Source organism: Callithrix jacchus, chromosome 9 (genome assembly GCF_049354715.1).
Source record: "Callithrix jacchus isolate 240 chromosome 9, calJac240_pri, whole genome shotgun sequence".
NCBI lineage: Eukaryota > Metazoa > Chordata > Mammalia > Primates > Cebidae > Callithrix > Callithrix jacchus.
Window position 1 is genome coordinate 44,503,383 of NC_133510.1, and position 15,388 is coordinate 44,518,770.

General features: G+C 36.2%; 1 protein-coding gene across 6 annotated transcripts in view; it reads left to right on the top strand.

The window, feature by feature from the left end:
* ITPR2 (inositol 1,4,5-trisphosphate receptor type 2) overlaps positions 1-15,388 on the top strand; it is a 529,604-nt gene that overhangs the window by 77,900 nt on the left and 436,316 nt on the right. The window contains exon 3 of one of the 6 annotated variants that reach the window (XM_054238248.2): positions 14,387-14,592. The exons of the other annotated variants lie outside the window; for them this stretch is intronic. The gene's annotated coding sequence lies outside the window, so the exon portion shown is untranslated. The remainder of the gene's footprint in view (positions 1-14,386; positions 14,593-15,388) is intronic. 6 annotated transcript variants of the gene reach the window in all.

Consider the following 15,388-nt stretch of genomic DNA (forward strand, 5'->3'; position numbering starts at 1 on the left):
TTTATTTTTTGTGGTGAGAACATTTAAGATGTATTTTCTTAGACATTTTAAAGTATAAAATTCATTTCATCAATTATAGTCATCATGTGCAATAGAGCTCAAGAATTTATTCATCCTGTCTAACTGGAACTTGTGCTCTTTAACCCAAAATGTCTTATAGTTATAATAATCTACTTTAAGCCGATAACAATGTAACTTCAACTAACTTCTCCTCCTAGGACAAGTTAAAGTGTAGAGTTCTACATTGCTTCTAATTTTGTTGAACTTCTAATTTTGTATGATTGTTTTAAAAATAATTTTATGTTATTGATGTCACAATTTATATATATTTATACTTTATATATAATTAACAAGTTATTATATCTATAGTTATTTTAATGCTTTTGTCTTTTAACTTTTATGCTAGAATTAAAAGTGATTTATCCATCGCTATTACAGTAGTAGATGATTCTGAATTTGACTATGTTCTTATCTTTGAAGTGAATTTTATACTTTCATATGTTTTCATGTTGTTAATTAGTGTCCTTTCATTTCAACTTTAGGAAATCCTTTCAGCATTTCTTGTTAAGCAGGTCTCATGGTGATAAACTCCCCCAAGCTTTTATTTGTCTGGGAAAGTCCTTATCTTGCCTTCATTTCTGAAGGAGTCTTGCTGAGTATAATAGTCTTGGTCGGCAGTCCTTTCTTTAAGCACTGTGAATATATAATCCCACTGTCTTCTGGCCTGCAAGATTTCTGCTGAGAAATCTGCTGATAGTCTTATGAAAGTTTATTATTTGTGATGAGTTGCTTATCTGTTGTTGCTTTCAAAATTCACTTTGACTTTTGAGAATAATTTAATGTATTTCAGTGAAGATCTCTTTATAGTTAATCTATTTAGCATTATTTGAAATTCATGAATCTGGATGTTCATTTCCTGTTAAAATTAGGGAAGTATTATGGTATTATTTCTTTAAATAACTGTTCTGCCCCGTTTTCCTTCTCTATTCCTTCTGGGACCCCGTAAGTTCTATATTAGCTCTCTTGATGATGTTATGTACTCATGTAGGCTTTTTTCAGTCTTTTTAAATTCTTTTTTTCTCCTGTTTCTCTGAGTGGGTAGTATCAAATGACCTGTCTTTGAACTCACTTTCTACAGCTTGATCAAATCTGCTGTTAAAGCTCTATGAATTTTTTCTGTTAAGACACTGTATTCTTTACCTCCAGAATTTCTTTTTAGTTCTGTTTATGGTTTCTTTCTCTTTGTTGAACTTCTAATTTTGTGTGGCCAGATGCTGGGGTGGGCCTTAGGCCTGAACCTATGGGGGCCAGCTTAGAACCTGGATCCACAGGGGTATTCCTGAAGGCTGGATCTGATGGATGCCAGCCTAGTGCCTGGGATCATGGAGGCTGTCCTCATTGCCTTCAATTATGAATGTAGATAATAAATCATTATTCTGGGAAAGGTTCGATGAACTTCACCAGACTACCATGGCACATTCCTAATAGAGTATTTTTCTAGGAGTAGTTTTGCTGGATCTCAGGGAACATGTGTTTTTTACACTATTACTAGAAAAACCATCATACTCTCCATTCTAGTCTTTCTCACCAGGATTCCTCATCTACCACAGAACACAGATAATAATGTGCATAACTGTTTTCTTAGTTCTCCAAAGGATGATATGTAACCATTCTTTTCATTTTAGGTGGGTATGAGAGATGTTCATTTGTCATATATAAGGGATTTGTTAGGGTGTTAGGGCTTCCTTCTCTCCTGGAACCATACACAGTTTCGGCATTAAGTTCTTTGTTGGTGCTATGAAAAATGGAGTCCAACTGGTTTGTACTTAGACCCTGGCACTGCTGCTTACTGGAAGTCTGACTTTGAGTGGTTATTTAAACCTGCTTCATTTTCAGTATACACATTGTCAAATGATGGTGATATAGACATCTTGGGGTTATTTAGAAATTAAATAAAATAATTTGTGTAAAGTAACTAGCACATTTATTGGCACAAAATAGAATGGAACTCCCATTCTCTGTATTATAAGAAATCAGAGATGTGTATGGTAATATATACAGTTTGCCCTTTGTATCCATGGATTCTACATCTATGGATTCAACCAACTGCAGATTGAAAATATTTGAAAAAATTTTGCCAAGTTCCAAAAAGCAAAACTTGAATTTGCCGCACCCTGAGTACTACATTGAATCTACGTGAAGATTTGGTTTAAAGTGTACAGGAGAATGTGCATAGGTTATATGTAAATACTATAACATTTTATATCAGGGACTTGAGCGTCCATGGATTTTGGTAACAGCAGGGGGTCCTGAAATCAATTCCCCAGGAGATACCCAGGAATGACTAATTATATTTTCCTTCTCCCCTTTCCATGAAATGCTGAGAGTTGTTTTAATTTTGTCTTTGTTACCCCAGTGAAATCATATTTGATTCTGTTGGCTTCCATATTGGTTTTAGATTTTTTAGTTCAGCCTTTGCTTGGGTTTAGTGGAAGAGTTGTCACTAATCACTAGAAGCTCTAGAAAAGATGATGTGGAGTTCATAAGGAGCCCTTGTTGGGCTTGCCAAAAGCTACTGTTTCAGTGTCATTATTGCACCTGCATTAGTTGTGTTCTGCTACCTCTAATTGCTCTTTAGTCTTTGAATTAATTCTTGTCACTTTGCCTTAGTAAGACTGTGTGTTTCAGCTCTTAGTATCAGTAACTGTATTTAATTTGGCTAGATTTGCTTGGTATTTGCCAAATTAGTGCAATTTCCTTAGGTAAGATATAATTTACAACAGAATGACGCCTCATAATTTAAATAGCAGCTGCTGAGGGAAGGTAAACAGTTACAAATTACTTTCTCTTCCTTTGAAAAAGAGCTGTCTTATGGTGCTGTGAGAAAATGAACAAAGTGTTTTAGGACCTTCTTGGGCTTAGGTTGTATGTTTTACATGGGTAAAGAAGAAAAAAACTACTCATTTGAATTTGATTTCAAATGTAAACAGAAGTTAGATTCCTGTAAGATAATTTTGAAAGAAGAACTCTCTTGTTACTAAGAGAAAGACAGTCTTCCTGTTTGTTAGTTCATGTAATGGATAATGGCCCAATGCATCTACATCTGCGGAGGGAGTGTTTCTTTTTTTGAAAGATGAGAATTTATGTGCATGTATCATTCATTTATTTTTGAAGTATTTACTGAACACTTTTTATGTGTCAGGTACTTTGATAGACACTGGAGATACAATTGTAGGCAATGTGGATACTGTTTTTTGCTTTCATGGTGCAAATGGCCCATGCTGTCCAGAAGATTTAAGTTTGGCCTGTTAATCTCAGTCATGGAAGAGACTGTATGCAAGAGGATGTGTTATAGAGGATTAATAAACTGTTGCTTGAAAAACTATAAGTTTTGTATATATTTCCATTGGCAATTAAGAATATTCAAAAGAAAGTGCTGGCAGATTTCATTTGAGCTAAGCAGAATGTGGGAAATTCTTCTGCCATCCATATGCCTGGTTCTATATGGGGAACCACAGACCAATGAGGGAAGAGTATGTAAGTTGCAGCAGGTGAAACAACTTTTCTGGAAATTGACACATTAGGATAATCTGGCTGCTGGATTACATGCCCTGTCCTACCTGGAGCTTCTCATTCCAGTGCCTAATCTGTGAAGTCTTGAACATCCTGTGTTTTAATAAGAGGCCTTACATACTAGCCACGAAACATTTAACAGTAACATTATAAAGTTGGAATTTTTCAGGACCATTATGGCTAGAAAGACTGTGCCAAGGAGAAAGGCTAGTGTTAAGATGGGGAATCCTGTTTTCACCCCCCATTAAGAGCCATTGATCCTGACAAAATTAATTAAGGGCCATTTGTTAGGCAAAAACATACAACAAATAAACTAAATGGGGAAAGGAGTGAACATTAACAAACATCCATTATGTACTAGGCAGTGTTTCATTATTTCTAAATTTTTATGGTCAACTAATATTTTATAGCTTAGAAAAGTTATAAAATTATAACTAATGTAAATTATAATTAATGTAAATTACATGAATACTGAAATATGCTTTTATATATACTATCTCTAGTTAAGGAAGTAAGAAGGTTAGAAATGGGGGGATGGAGAGTGAGAAAGGTAAGAAAAAAGGATGGGGGACAACACTGACTCAGGAGAAATTAAGAGATAGAGATGGAGGAGAAGCTACATGGAGGGAAGAGGAGTCAGGTGGAGAGGTTCTTAGCTAGATTAGTAATTTGGGCAGTTTCTTCAGAATCAACGTTTAGTGTCTATTACTATTCCTTAGAATTCACATTAATGCTTAAGGAATTACTTTTTAATGCTTTTAGAACTGTCGTTGGATTTCTAGAAATAATCAAACAGGAGAATGACAGCAGCCATCTCCACCCTTGCTTTCCCACTTTCCACATCCCCAGGAGGATATTTTGCTAAGAACTCTGCCTAAGCACTATCGCAGTATGAGAGATTTCTGGAGAGTTCAATAAAGTTAAACAGAGATGGACTTGGATCAGATAGAGAAAGAATAACAGTTTAATTGAGTAAGTGTTTTCATATATTTGAAAAGTTGTGCAAAGTATAAGAACCAACCACAGATGTTCCTCAAATTACAATGGGGCCATGTCCTGATAAACCCATCACAAATAAAAAATATTGTAAGTCAAAGTGCTACAGGAAAGGGGTCCCAATCCAGACCCCAAGAGAGGATTCTTAGATCTTGTGCATGAAAGGATTCAGGGTGAGCCAATAGCATAAAGTGAAAGCAAATTTATTAAGAAAGTGAAGAAATAGTATAATTAAATTTTGAATGCACTGAAAATGTCCCACTTAATATGGATTAAATATTGTCTGACTGTATATAAATAACTTCTTTGAATTATGCTAAAAACTTATTAAAAGTAAATCATGATCTATTACATAAAACAGTATGATGTCAAAATAAAAATAACATAAAACAACTACAAAACAGATTTTAATTCTGATTTAAATGTGATTTTAAAATATGCCTGGAGTAGGTACTTAGCAATTTTCAGCTTTATGGAATAAAATGTAATTTCTTTAATCACATGTTAGTTTTATTCAGGTCCAGAAAATGTAAAATACTTGATCAGTTGATTTTACTTTTAAGATTGGTTCTTTTTAAGTGCTTAGGGTTTAAAACATTATCTATGATGATAAAATCAGGTCTTGCTATCATCTTGATATTGATTATTTCAGTGGAAGTGGGTAGAGTGTCCTATAGGTTACTTAAAATGAGACAATAGCAAAGAACACCTGTCCCCAAAGGATACAGATGGTTGGAAATCCTCCCAGGGGTACACTCAACATTTTTATATCTTAAAAGTTTGCTTTCATGATGACCTCCCTATGTGGGGGTCCAACATTTGTGATGTTTCTGTGTGGGAATTGTATTCTATCTTTGTTTCCGATAACTGTTCCCCTTCCCTTGACCACTTCAGATAGAGGTGCAGGACATTGCTAAAGTGAGCATGCTCAATGGTTGGTACATCATAAGTTTCCAGGAGCATAGAGAATTTAAACAAAATTTTAAGATTCATTGTTAGTACTGCTGAAGTCACATTTAGATCATGAGGATCTTTTTTCTTTTTATCTCTTTTCCCTTCTTTCTATTATCATCTCTTTTACTCCCCTCTATGTCATTCCACCTTTCCTCTTTAATTCTTTGAAATTTAAAAAAAAAAAAAAAGATCAGAGAGATCCAAGATGGCTGATTGCTAACAGCTGGGGATTGTAGCTCCCAGTGAAAGTGTAGAGAACAAGAGGATGCCACACTTTCAGACGAATTTTTGTTGTTCACGGACCAGAAGATTCCCAGCGGAGGAGCCCCACAGGTTGCCAGCGCGACTCTTGTGGCCGGCGTGGCAGTTTAGCAGGTGCCTTGGCGTGGCGGCTCTTGGTGCAGAGTAAACGGGACTGGTTCCCCTTCTGACCTTCATTTGGAGCTCCAGGAAGGCAGAGTTGCCTATTACGGACTCAAGAAGGAAGCCAGACTGGAGATTCCTGGGCAGAGGAGCGCCATCAGTCTTAACGCCGCTGTTTTGGCCAGTGCAATGGGTTGCTCAGATTCCGGCGCTGGGAATCAATAAATTGGACGTCCACTCAGAAACCTAATTAGAAAGGTGGTAATTGTAAAGAAGACAGATGGATAAATTTATAAGGAAGGGAAGAAACCAGCCTAAAAAGGCTGAGAATACCCAAAATCAGAATGCCTCTCCCTTTGCAGGGGATTACAGTTCCTCATTAGCAACAGAACAAAGCCTGATGGAGAAGGACGGTGTTCCATTAACAGAAGTAGGTTTCAGAAGGTGGATGATAAGAAACTTCTGGGAGTTAAAAGAACTTGTTCTAACCCAATGTAAAGAAACTAAGAACTTTGAAAAAAGGTTTGATGAAGCACTAACAAGAATAGACAATATAGAGAGGAACATAAATGAATTAATGGAGTTGAAAAACACAACACAAGAACTTCACAAAATATGCACAAGTTTTAATAGCCAAATTGATCAAGGAGAAGAAAGGATATCAGAGCTCGAAGACCAACTTAATGAAATAAAACAAGAAGACAAGAATAGAGAAAAAAGGATAAAAAGGAATGAGCAAAGTCTCCAAGAAATATGGGACTATGTGATAAGACCTAATTTACATTTGATAGGTGTACCTGAATATGATGAAGAGAATGAATCCAAGCTGGAAAATACTCTTCAGGATATTATTGAGGAAAACTTTCCCAACTTAGTAAAGCAGGACAATATTCAACTCCAGGTAATACAGTGAACATCACAAAAATATTCCTCAAGAAGAGCAACCCCAAGGCACATAATTGTTAGATTCACCAGGGTTAAAATGAAGGAGAAAATACTAAGGGCAGCTGGAGAGAAAGGTCAGGTTACCCACAAAGGGAAGCCTATCAGACTTACAGCAGATCTCTCAGCAGAAACCCTATAAGCCAGAAGAGTGGGGGTCGATATTTAACATCCTTAAAGAAAAGAACTTTCAGCCCAGAATTTCATATCCAGCCAAACTAAGCTTCACAACTGAAGGAAAAATAAAATCTTTTATGAACAAGCAAGTACTCAGAGATTTTATTACCACCAGGCCTGCTTTAAAGAGCTTCTGAAAGAAGCATTACACATAGAAAGGAACAACCAGTATTAGCCTTTCTAAAAATATACCAAAAAGTGAAGAGCATCAACATAATGAAGAATTTACATCAACGAATGGACAAAACAGCCAGTTAATATCAAATGGCAGTAATTCTAAATTTAAATCGATTAAATCCCTCAACCAAGAGATACAGCTAAAACCCAACGGTATGCTACATCCAGACCCATTTCACATTCAAGGATACACAAAGACTCAAAACAAAGGGATGGAGAAAGATTTACAAACCAAATGGAGAGCAAAAATAAATAAATAAATAACAAGCAGGAGTTGCATTTCTCGCCTCTGATAAAATAGATTTTAAAGCAACAAAGATATAGTGGTAAACGGATCAATGTGACAAGAAGAGCTAACGATCCTAACACCCAGATACATAAGACCTATAAAGAGACTTAGACTCCCTATACTCCCACACAATAATAGTGGGAGACTTCAACATCAATATTAGATAGATCAATGAGACAGAAAATTAATAAGGATATCCAGGACTTGAACTCAGATCTGGAACAAGTAAACTTAATAAACATTTATAGAGCTCTCCACTTTAAATACATAAAATATACATTCTCGTCAGTACCACATCACACCTACTCATAGGTTTAAATGAAATATTGATCGGCCATTATTAAGCACAATTATTGGCATAAAAGAGGTTTTCAATACCCATTTTTAGAATAAAGCAGCAAAAAAAAAAAAAAAAGAAAGTGAAGAAATAAAATAGTGGCTACTCCCTAGACAGAGCAGCCCCAATTGCTACTGCTTGGCTTGCCCTTGTTTATGGTTATTTCTTGATGATATGCTGAACAATGGGTGAATTATTCATGCCTCCCTTTTTTAGACCATATAGGGTAATTCCTGACATTGTCATGGCATTTGTAAACTGTCATGGTGCTGGTGGAAGTGTAGCAGTGAGGATGACCAGAGGTCACTCTTGTGGCTATCTTGATTTTGGTGGGTTTTAGCAGGCGTCTTTACTGCAACCTGTTTTATCAGTAAGGTCTTTATGACCTGTATCTTGTGCTCACCTCCTATCTCATCCTTTGACTTAGAATGCCTTAACCGTATGGGAATGTAGCCCAATAGGTCTCAGCCTCATTTAACTCAGCTCCTATTCAAGATGGAGTTGCTCTGGTTTAAATGTCTCTGACATTTCTGCACTCCCTTTCATAAGAGAACCCTTAATCCTAAGGGTTGCAGAGGGGTAAAGTAAAGATCCATCTTCTGTAACTTCTTCAGGCTGAGTAGGGGCAATGATTTTTCTGCCTATTAGGGTCTCTTTTGTTCAGGGTAGGGAGGAACTCAGTCAGAAAGCATCAGTATGGTGAAGGCTATTCATGACTTGAGTTCTGATAAGAGGCAATAACTGGAAAATTAATAAGTGTTCAGTTTAAGAAAACATTCAGAAAGCTTGTCCTACATTTCTACACAAAGACTACAACAGCAATACATTCCACAACAGTAAAGCAACATAAGTAAAATTATTCCTATTCTCTATCTGATCTAAGTCCCTCTCTGTTTAATTTTATTAGACTCTCAGGAAAATTATTAAACTAAATAAGAAGGCTTTCCATGAACTGGGTTACTGTTGGAACCAAGCCGATATGGGGTGGCTAGCCAATTCTAATATAAGCACAGAATTAGAATACTGATCCAGATTTTTACATTACCCATCCATTTTGTTTTTTCTGAGCAGCAGTCAGAGATCACTGGTTGGTTCATAGGAATAAGCAAAGTTAGCCTAAATTGCAGAAACAAACTTAAATACAACTGATGACACTGGAATCTAATAACAAGTGTACCATAGTTCTTGAAACATTTTTCTCTCTCCAGTTTCCCGTTTTTACTAAAGACAAATTATGATAAGACTGATTTGCTTTATTATACTTGGCCTAATTATTTGTATAAAGTGCAGCAAGAATAGTAATTTTTTGCATAAGCTCTTTCAAATTGGCTTTGATGGAACTCAGTTCCATAGAAGGAATCTTAGATAAGATATTTTTAGAGCCAGGCCCTGCCATGGATTTGTACCCTCAAATACCTATGAGTTGAGTAAATTCCTTTCCTTTTGAGGTCCCAAGATAACTTGGGGCTTCTGGACATTTTAGAAAGTGATATTCTTTACTTACCACAGATCAGGAGCTCTGTACAGGGATTGTTGTAGACAAGGTCTGAGGTCTGTTCCCCAAGTGGCTTTTATTGGCATCACAAATCAAGTTTGATTCCTTAAAGGAAAGCACACCATTCCAGTCAAAGCCTTGGTAAAATAACCAGTTTCTTCAATTCTGTCTTAGCATTGCAAAAGAAAACAGATTCAGTTTGCACTTACGCAAGTACCTATATTGCCATGAATTAAGAATACTCACAACTAGTTTCCAAATTCTGGAGAACTTAGGTAGAGAGAAACAAATACATTCCAAATTTTGTTCACAGGAATTTACTCAATTGTTACAAGCCTTAAATAGCTAAAAACAAACATACAAAAAACACTTTTCTTGCCTCTGAAAAACAAAGGATCAGCAATATTTTAAGCAAAGTTAGAAAGATTACTTTAGAATTCTGTTGGTTTAGTCAACTCAGTTAACTTCTGTTTTGCTTGATATTCATGAACATTTCAGCTCTCCTTGACTCCTGAAAGTTTTTCCCTCTTTTCTGATGTCACAGTCTCCAAAGTTATCAGAAACCTGTGTTCCAGAACACCTGCTAGAGCTTTATAGTTAATTATAAACCAACTTCTAAAGAGGACCAAAGCAAGACAACAATTGTTAGTGGATAACAAAATGTCTTAGGACATGCACAGTTAAAAAACACTATTGATAAAGAAATTTGGTTACCTTTGTGGCCAAAGGTAAATCATACAATGATTTTATGTAACAATTATTAAAAACATCATAATCAAAAATCATACAATGTATGCATGTAACCAAAAATCATACAATGATGTATGTAACCAAAAATTTTATGATGTAACCAAATATCATACAATGATTTTATGTAAAAATTATTAAAAAACATACACTAAGTCATATTAGAATTATAGGCGTTTCCCAGAATTTTGGAACATATATCAACAACACATTTATACAGATACAGCTCAAAGGAAACCAAACACCATTTTATATTTTACAATGCTTCTTATAGTATTTTAATATTAAATAAGCCAAATGTCACTGTTGCATTAGTGCACTATTGATGTTCAACCCAATTTTTAATAAAACTTTATAGACAAATATATTCAATCTTAATCAGTTTGACCATATGGTAAAATTTTAATAAACCTTTTATAATCCTTTACAATTTTTGTTAAAAAGCAGATCATAAACAGATTTTTGCTCTTAGAAAAAACTATTTTGCTTTTATTCTAATGTTTAATTTACAGAAAAACTCAATAATATACCCCTTTAACTTTAGCCAATATGTTCACGAACAGAATTTGTTTTACAAAACTCATATTTCACAAGCCTTCCACAACTTGCTTGCTTAAACCTTCAGTTTTTCCTATCTCACTTAAAATAATCCTTTAACCCTTTAAACATAGGCAAAAAAAAAAAAAATCCACATTCCCATGACTTCTTATAATCTTTTACCAAAACACATTTCACTTTCATTTACACACCTCACATCTAAAAGTGTTTCTTCAGTAGTCTCAATTACATGTTACAATGTTAACACTTAACAACTTTCATTTTGGATGAATACTTTGGTAAGTTTGGGATTTTAATTATGTACCTACCAGGTGTGGAGCCTAGGACAGCAGACAAAAGTTCAGATAAGGGCAGACTTTTTGCAGCAGAGCTAGGGGGTACTAGAATCTAATGCTTCAAAATAATTGAACAGTTTTCAAAAGTCAAAGAAGCAGTTTATGACCTTAAAGCATTTAGCAAACTTTATAGCTGACCAGCATAATTTAGACAAAATATTTACATTACTGAAGATATTTTTATTTTACCAGTAGTCTTTTACAACTCTCTTTATTTCCCAAAAATTACATAAATTACATGAACTGAAAGGTATTATACCTTTTACTTTTCTCACAAAATATTTGATTTAATCTCTTATTATTAAACGAACTAAATCTGTTTCATATATAAACATTGCACATACAATACATATAAATATAGAGACAGAAGAAGATAATGGACTTGTCCCCTAAGCTGGGAATCCATTGTGGAAAGAGAAAGCATGGTCACTTGGTTACAAGGTCAAGCTCACAAGCACATACAAGATGAGAGGGAAACCTCATCCTGGATTTTCAGGGACCTGTAGCAAAGTTTGTAACTGATCAGTTTGCTGGGCTTTCTTGAACAGCAGGCTTATAGGTGTCCAAAGCCAGTATTCTATCCTAAGTTATCCCTTTTGATAACAGAACAATACAGGAAGACATATAAAGCTCACTGGATTCGTTACAGCTTAAGATTAGCTTCACAAATCCTTTTTCCCATTAATCAAAACTTTACAGGAGATAAACTGTTTTTTTTGTTTTTTTTTTTACCATGAATGATTTTGCCCTTCATTTAACCAGTTTGTGGAGAGAGGGAGAGGGAGGTGGAGGGGGAAGGGGAGGGGGAGGGGGGAGGGGGGAGGGAAGCATTGACTGAAGCAGGGTGGGGAAAGCAAAACACAGAGAGGCCAGGGAAAGATCCGCCCATTGCAGCAACTCTGAAAAGTTTAGGTGGCCACTTGTCGGTAATGAAGGGATCTTTTCCAGCAGTCCCATCAGCTCTCAAGTTTCCCCTTTTAGGGAGAAAAAAGCTCCCCATGTCCCATGATTCTGGACATGCCTAATTCTGTCACCCATAACTGTCAGCAAAGAGTACAAGACAGATTATTCCAAATAGAATAGCAGTTAACATCCCGTAGTACCAAATTCATTCATAGAGGAAAAGGACTTTACCGAGACGGACTTTACTGAGAGAGGCCTTTAATCCCCTAAGCCTTAGAAGGGACTCTAACCCAAGGTCCGTCAAGTGTCCTTGCCTTTTATTAAGAGGGGCCTCTAATCTACTCTGTCTTAGGAGAGACTGTAATGGGAGTTAGGCCTCTAACCCAATCCCATTTGTTACCCACGTACCCTACCACTTACCCAAAGTCATACAATCAGTGCTACAGTCTATTTCGTTTGGATTGGGGGGGTCACCTCAGTATCATCCCTTCTGTGGTTCACCAGAAGGATGTTACTGGACCCCACCACTTACCCAAAGTTAGCCTTTGGGTTGGGGGTTTCTGCACTTATAGTTGCTTCCATGGTCATCAGAAAGATGTTATAGGACCCCACCACTTACCCAAAAGTTAGCCTTTGGGTCAGAGGTTTCCTCACTGTAGTCCCTTTGTGGTTGCCAGAAAGATGTGACAGGAAAGGGGTCCTGATCCAGGCCACAAGAGAGGGTTCTTGGATCTTGTGCATGAAAGAATTCAGGGCCAGTCCATAGAGTAAAGTGAAAGAAAGTTTATTAAGAAATTAAAGGAATAAAAGAATGACTACACCATAGAGCAGCCCAAGGGCTCCTGGTTGCCCATTTTAATGATTACTTCTTGATGATATGCCAAACAAAGGGTGGATTATTCATGCCTCTCCTTTTTAGACCATATAGGGTAATTCCTGACATTTCCATGGCATTTGTAAACTGCCATGGCTCTGGTGCAGCAGTGAGGATGACCAGCGATCACTCTTGTGGCTCTCTTGATTTTGGTGGGTTTTAGCTGGCTTCCTTACTGCAACTTGTTTTATCAGCAAGATCTTTATGACCTGTATCTTGTGCTGACCTCCAGTCTTATCCTGTGACTTAGAATGCCTTAACGATCTGGGAATGCAGCCTAGTAGGTCTCAGTCTCATTTTACCCAGCTCCTATTCAAGATGGAGTTTCTCTGGTTTAAAGGCCTCTGACAAAACCATTGTAGTCAGGGACTGTGTGTATAATCATTATCTGAACTGAGAATGCAGTAGTAGAAACAAAGTCAAGTATTCTGAGGAACTTAGCATACATAATAAGAAGTTAATTACTAACACAGAGGACTGCTAAAATTAAGGTGGAGTTTTAGATGTCTAATGTGAAAATTTAACAAGTTTTTCGAAAAGGAGACTGTTTATCCATGAAAGTTAATTGTTAATTCTATATATGCATTGACCCACTCAAGACTATAGACACATCTCTATAATTGTGGGATTATACATGTGGTAAAAATAATTTTATGTCTGGGTTTAAAATTATGTGGTTTTTGGAGTGTTGGTTTTAGGACCTGTAAGCCTTTTTATATAAGATGATGCTTTTGACATTTCAAGCTCAGTTCATTTGAGTTGATGGGAGTCCATTGTTGGAATATATAGGGTAGTAAGAAGAACATGAATTGATCTTGGTCCCCCTGACCTGGGCCTCAAGGCTACAACATTGGTTTTAGTAGTTTGAGATTAGTTGTGTTTATGCCACAGTAACTGTAAAAGCGTTTCTGAACTCCAGGACAATGATCTTTCAACATTTATTTTAGGTTCGGGGGTACATGTGCAGGTTTGTTCTGTGACACGATCTTTCAACTTTTGAGATTATATGTCCCATCAGAAAAAAAAAGTGAGCATAATTGATACACACTTATTTATAAAGTTACATATATGTATTACTATAATGTTGAACATAAGCAGAATAAAGTTTTAAAATAGGGGATAAAAGTAAATCTAATTTCTGGAATTTTCCTCCACACCCTAGTAGATTGTTTGGGTACTCTCCTGAAATGTGCACACCTTTTTTGAACCCCCTGCCCTGGTCCTTTGCCAGTATGGTGACTCAGCTGTTTTGGTTGCATGAGCTGCATGATCTTGAGCAGATATCTTTATTTAACGAATTTGTAAAATGAGGGTAATTATACATATCTCATAGGATTGCTTTGGAGATTAAATGTAACATGATCTCTAAAATGGTTAGCACAGTGTATGAAATATTAGCTGTTTTTCCCCATTGATGAGTTTCTCTTTATTTTCCTCTGTTTCACTACTTCTGTTCATTCATATAACTACTACTTTTTCTTCTGTGTCAGGACTTTGCTTAGAGCCTTCTGTCTGTTTGTTTCTGTTGGTTTCCTTTCTAAATCTCATGTACAGACAGAGGATCTGGGCTAATTGGTTATAACCATAAGACTCATTTTGCCTGGGAACAATCCTGGTTTCAACCTGTTGTCCCAGTATGACTATGGTAGTTCTTTTACCTTTTCAGGGTGTCCTGAATTGAAAATAAAGCACAGGATGAACTTCTTAATAAGTCACCATCAAGTATAGATGACCTGTATGGGGGCGGATGTCTTGTATGAAGGATGCCTCCTTGGCACTGCACCCCTTAGAGATGGCTCTCTGGCTATCTTCGTATGATGTGTTAACCAGAAGAGGAGGGTCTCATCTATCAGGACATGATGAGATGGCATGGTGAGTGTGGCATGACCTCAGGGAGTTATCTAGTACAAGAGGTCACTCTTAATCCACAGAACAATAGATTACTTTAGGAGACGGCCAGATAGTTGGAGTCTATAACCATGGTGACTGTCTACTCAGATTGCAAAAATGAAAATCAAGAATTTATTGGGTTTTGAGCCTGGAAATCTGAACCTGCAACCTGAGGCTCAACATCAAGGTGGACATTTTCTAAGCTGAGAAAATGTTCTTTTGATTTGGAATAAAATGTGCTACTCTTATGTAAGGTTACACTCACTCATAGCAGGAGTTACAAATAGGTCTTCTTATTCTACACCAGGTGCTCTAGAAAGAACAGAATAGTTTCTTGTTCTCCTAATGTTTACTAAAAACTTGTTGTTAACTTGTCTTGTGGGTTTTTCATTTCTTGCTTAATGTTTTAACTCAACTGGACACTGAGCAAATATGAATTAGCAATTGTGAAGTTTAACAGTGTCAGGGAAAAAACATACATGATTACTGAATAATGCACATTTTCTTCACTTTCAAATAATTTCTATGACTGTGTTCTTGAGGCATAGTATTTAAAATTGCTACTTTACTTAGGAAGTCATAGATAGGAGACACATGCCATTATAAAGAAAATGGAATATTAAGATGTTTTGGTTTTTAATTCGATTTCATGACCTTTATTGAAATTGATAACATAAGAAACTAAGGGATAAGTTAAATTTTATGTTTCCTGAGATCTGTAGGCTCAGATTTCTAAAACAAACAATTTCTAATCCTGTGATCATCGACCTGAAATTTT